Source organism: Pseudorasbora parva, chromosome 23, assembly GCF_024679245.1.
Source record: "Pseudorasbora parva isolate DD20220531a chromosome 23, ASM2467924v1, whole genome shotgun sequence".
Classification (NCBI taxonomy): domain Eukaryota; kingdom Metazoa; phylum Chordata; class Actinopteri; order Cypriniformes; family Gobionidae; genus Pseudorasbora; species Pseudorasbora parva.
In genome coordinates this window covers 29,836,125-29,842,124 of record NC_090194.1, presented here as the reverse complement: position 1 = coordinate 29,842,124, position 6,000 = coordinate 29,836,125, and the positions used below count along the sequence as shown (strand labels likewise).

At 38.2% G+C, this 6,000-nt stretch overlaps 1 pseudogene; it reads left to right on the top strand.

The window, feature by feature from the left end:
- Positions 1-517: 517 nt before the first annotated feature.
- Positions 518-1,571, top strand: LOC137062641 (trace amine-associated receptor 13c-like; annotated as a pseudogene).
- Positions 1,572-6,000: the final 4,429 nt, after the last annotated feature.

Genomic DNA, 6,000 nt, shown 5'->3' with positions numbered 1-6,000 from the left:
TCATTGATCAAATCTAAGACTTTTTACATAATTATGCAGATTTTTAAAATCAAAATAGTTTGTTTTATTGTCTGATCTGATCTGAAATAAATAGGATAAGTTAATATTAAAAACCTGATTATATACTTGTATTTCGGATTTATTGTCATTGCTAGGCTTACAATTGACGTGGGTTGGGTACTTTGTACCATTGTATGTGGATGGCCGTGTTTGTCTGCCACCACTGAAGACCATATTTGACCCAAGAAAAACTCTGATCAGTGGCTATGCTGCAGTTTCCTTTCAGTCGGTCATGTTTGACATACCTCAGACGTCATCAAGGAATTGGGATAACTTCTGGGAGCCCCTATAAGCTTTGAGTGTATACAGAACAGGACAGTTATTATACAGGAAGTATTACAGTACAGTATTAGAGTACAAAACTTTGCCGTGGTTCTCAAACTAAAAAAAAAATCTGGTTGTTACTAGGCAGCATTAGAGAGATAGATGGGTTGGTCCAGCTGATCCAAATATATAAATGAAAGGACAGTAAGGAGAGCACAACAAACTCCTCACGCATGGCCTATGAGACAGAGGATCATGAGACTCAGTACTGCTTTCCTGCCATCAACTCATCATGTATCAAGGGAAAACGCACCAGACATGAATACAATATCATGTATGTGTTTTTTTCATTGCTGTCAGCATGGACTGTGTTTCTGAACCTGCTGGTGATCATCTCCATCTCTCACTTCAAGAAGCTTCACACTCCAACCAATCTGATTATTCTCTCTCTGGCTGTGGCCGACATGCTTATTGGACTTATTGTGATGCCTGTGGATGCCATCAAGTTGATTGAGACATGTTGGTACTTTGGAGAAACTTTGTGTGACCTGTTTATGATAATCATGGCTCTGCTCCTCTCAACATCTCTCAGTAATTTAGTTTTAATAGCTGTTGATCGTTATGTGGCTGTGTGTCACCCTTTACTGTACCCACATAAAATAACCACAACTAGAACCTTAATAAGCATCTGTCTCTGCTGGTTTTTCTCCTCTGCTTACAACATTGTCTATGTGGTTAGCGGCAAATATTTTGAAAGTTCTCAAGGAACAGACATGTGCTATGGAAAGTGCTATTTACTAATACATATCTCATGGACAGTCATTGACCTGTTCTTTTCTTTCTTGTTTTCTCTGACTGTGATCATAACTTTATATTTGAGGATATTTTATGTTGCACATCAACAGGTGAAAGTTATAAACGCTCTGATGAAGGGTGGAAAACACGTAACTGAAGGTTCAGTGATGAGGAAATCTGAGAGCAAAGCTGCTCTGACATTAGGAATCATTGTGACAGCTTATCTGCTCTGCTTTATTCCATACTATATCTTTTCTTTTACAAATAGTACAGTGATCTCTTCGTCTCCAGTGACATTTCTGTTATGGACATTATATGCTAACTCAGGCATGAATCCTGTTGTCTATGCTTTATTTTACCGCTGGTTTAAAATATCAGTTAAACAAATCTTAACTCTTAAAATATTGAAGCCAGGATCATCTTTCTTAGACATATTTACAAATTATTCATGATTTTTGTTGAGGAATATAGTTGTTTTTTTCCTTTTTCCATTTGATAAAGAACAAACTAATGTACAGATTTTTTATTTTGTATTTTATCTCAGTTTGTAAACTGAATGCAAACATACCAGATACCAGATGTCTTTATTTGCCATGAGCTCAATAACAGTTTTTTTTTTCGCCATGTTTTTAGCAAAAATCTTCAGTTGTGTACATTTGAGTAGTTGACGATTAATTTCCCCCTGAATGAACAGTTGTATATACACTGTATTAATGAATATGTCATGTGGACAGAATATTCACAGTTACTGTGGCCTGTTCTATTCTTGTAATCAGCTGTATGACCATGTAGCAACCAGTCTTACTGGAAGATGTCACTTGAATTAAAATTGGGTCAAATAATACTGTGTGAGGTTTTGAAGTGTTTAAAAAGATGATACAAACAACAGTTGTAAAGTGAAAAACCAAAAGTGTATTTACAATGTTCACAAGAGAATTAAAACAACACAGTTAAAAGCATATATAGGCCTAATCCCTAAAACCCGACCCTAAAACAGTCAGAATGAGTCCCAGTGTATTGATAGTCCTTGTGCAAGTGTGCAACTGTGTATATAAAATTAATGAGATGGTGAATCCAAAATGCATTCAAATGGAAAGGTGAGACAAATTAAACACCACAGTCCAGGGGCCTGTACCATGATGGTAGTTTAACAAACTCAGGGTTACAGGATTAGTATTGAGTTGACAAAACCAAACCGATCTATTCAGGCTTTGTTGGTACCATGATGCTGATCATCAGCTTTCTCTGTCGACTCAGGCTTTGATCCCGAGTTCCGACGTTTAGCTGTGACATCAGTAGTGAACAGCCAATAACACGCTGTGGATTAGTAGAACTGAGATTCACTTCTCACAAGAGAAGCAATGAGATTAATTTCTCTCTTCTGCAGATGATTGAACATGAATTTCATCTTGATTGAAAGATATTAAGTATTTGAACAAATTTACACAGCACAAAGAAAAGACCTGTCTATGAAAGAGGACAACTTACAGAAAAAAAAATTGTATAGGTCAATGCAAGTAAAAGTTATGATTATAATAGTTAGTTTCATTGATATATAGGCCCCAGGTCTGGTGATCACCAGCGCATTTGTTGATTCCTTTTCCATTGGTTTGCCAGCTGCCAACTTTATGCAGGTCTACTTCCTGTTTCCTGCAGACCCAGTGACACATCATTATAATATATAGAGTGGTTAAAACACTTGTGTGACAGTGTCCCAACCAGACGCAGGCCTAGTGTTAAAGGTGCAGTGTGTAGTATTTATGAGGATCTATTGAAATAAATGCTGTATATACAGAAGCGGTTTTAGGCACACGGGCGGACCGGGCAGTTTCCCGAGGTGGCATTTTTTCATTTTCATTTAAAATCTAATAAAAATTATTCATTTAACATCATATTGCAATTTCTTTATTTTATTTGTACACATACAGGATCTTCACTAAGTTAAATTAAAGACTATACCTATTTCCAGGTAACAAGTAACAACCATTTTTTGGTTAATTACCTACATTGTGGCCAAGTCTGACAGTATTTGCTTAAAAAAGGGGATTTACCTGGTGGCTATTGAAAGATGTAATGGGTAGTTAGTAATTAATTACTTTTTACACTAACTACTCTAAAATACTGGTTATATAGCTTACATTAATTGTTGTCATAGGGAACAGATGCAACAGCACTGATAGCTATGATAAAACTTGCCTATATTTATTGCCTATAAAGCTATTACACAATAGCTTTGACACATGGTTTAGAAGTTTAGAATACACTGATTAAAAGTATGTAACTTTATAATGCTTCATGCAAACAGTTTAGACAGAATGACAAAAAAAAAAAAAAAAACTTTAAAAAGTATTTTTTGCAGGAGGAATTGCATGTGGCTTCTTTCTTCCAGAAAGGTAGAGGGGCTATATGAGCATTTCTAGTATGAGTATCATCCCTCTAGCTCATTCCTGATAAATAAGCAATGTTGCAACTGCCCCATGTTGCGGCCGTCTCCACTCTCCCCACCTCTCATTCACATTCCTCATGCCCGCTTCTGTGGCTGCTGGGTGGTGTTCAGTCGGACAGGGCGGTGCTGTCAAGAGCAGAGATAGTCACTCCGCCAATCATGCCATCTGTTTTTTTTCTTATCTCGGTTGTTTTTGTTTTGTTTTTACTTGTGGGATACCATGCAAATTAAGTTTTATTAAACTAATTAAGAATTAAACTTGCATATTGACATGGAAGTAGGGATGCTCATTTCGGTTAATTTTCCCGACCGACAACCGATGCTAATTAATCGATTATTAACCGTTAACTAATAAGATTGCCTCTCTTGCCTCTCTTATGGCCTTTTCACAACTGGTTCCTTCATTCGTTTTCTCTGACCAGGTAGGCCTATCTATCTGATTGCAAAATGACCAGGAGTAGGCTTAAATGCCTTCCGAGATTCTTTCTAGGCGTATTTAATTCCGATTACCCAAAAAAACCAATTCAGAAGGTGGTCTGAGAGCATTTCATACAAAACCGGACAAGTGTAAATGTATCTGGTTGTTTAAACCACATGTGTACATTTTACTCCTCGCAAATGGTTAAAAAATAAACGTGTGTGAAAGCGTGTTATGTTGTGGTCAGATAGATATGATGGTGCTACTGCAACATGCATTGCCGCAAATGAGTAAAGCAAGCCAACGCAAATGGCCATACATTTAAAAAGTCATAGATGCTCAAAAACACAATGATCTTCGATCAAAATGAATAAATGATCTTACCAGTGCTTAGGTTGCTCTCTCATATTGCGGTTATTCATTGAATTTGAAATGAGCTGCTGAATAAAATGCATCTTGATTCTTTTGCTTTCGTTGCTATGAACTCCGTTAAATATAGGCTTTACCGCGAGAATTGAAGATCTGATTTATAGGCTATTTTTTTGCGGAGGTGTAAGGTATAAGACAAACTGCATGTTATTTTTTTATGTGTTTAGCTCGTTTCATTTGTGAACGCCATTGCAAGCTGTCACAATTCACCAGTGTGAGTGCCCATGATCACCAGAGGGCACTACACCCCGGACTGTCACTCCATCACAAACTACATTACCCATAATCCTTTGCCTAGGACTCATTAGCACTCACTGTTTACACCTGTCTCTCATCACCTTATTACCTCTGCCTATATATAACTTCTTCACTCAGTCATTCAGGGTGAAGTTTTCTGTAACAAACTGCTCTGAGACAGAAGGTTGGGTTGAAGATCTAAATGCAGTATTTATTGAACGGTAATCTAAAGTTGTAGTCCATAAAACACGCAAAAGGTCATACACTGGAAAGCAGTCCGAAAAGGCAAACAAAACAGTAGGGATGGCTGACGCGAACCTGACGTTTTGACACTGTGTCGAGATCCCGAAGCGCAGATGTTTCGAAACGCTGCACCGAGCCTAAACGAAGCACTGAAGTGTTTCATCAGGTGTGTCTGTCGAAACTGCTTTGATTAAAAGGGGCGGGAACAAACCACACAGTCACACATCTGAATGAACCTCATTCCCACAGTTTAAAAGTGAAGTTAATCCATCTTCACCTCATGGGTTTTGTGAGAGAAGATACATTATGTGATATAAGTGAGATTTATAGTGCACTTTGTTTAGTTATGTAGGCTAGATTTAAATGAGATATATTGACTGATAGGTATAGACAGCGACAGATAGTTATAGATAGGCTAGTGACACATTCAGATAGGCTAAGTTAGACTTATAGATATATAATATAGAATACATAGGTATAGAAGATATTCTTAAGTGATATATATATAGATAGTCTAGATATGGAGGCTCCACATAAGAGATGTCACATAGACACTAAACCAGTGGTTCCCAACCACATTCCTGGAGCCCCCCTAGCACTACACATTTTGCATATCTCCTTTGACTGGCACACCCATTTCAGGTCTTTGAGTCACTACTAATCAGCTGATGACCTGAATCAGGTGTGTTTGATTGGGGAGACATGCAAAATGTGCAGTGTTAGGGGTAGTGATGTTACGCCTGATAACGAGGCTTCGAAGCGTGTGTCGAGAACGTCAGGCACCTCTCATCGGAGCTCCGTATCGAGGCTTGTATTAGGCTTGTTTGAGATGCGCCTTGCTTTGCCTGAAATAAAGGCGAGACTAGGCGGCTGCAGTGAGGGGAGGAGTGAAAAAAGAGCAGGCAAGCCGGACAGTTCTCTCCTCTCGTAGTGGATCAGACACCTGCGAGATCAGTCGCGGATATCGCGGGATTCACACTTGTGCGCTCTGTTGCTGATAAACTGGATGTCATTTAAGTTCTGTTGCTTTTATATGATTATAAATATTTTGAACAAGACACCCAAAGTTTTTGTTATTTGTCCGCCCTCGGACACATTTCTAACCGGC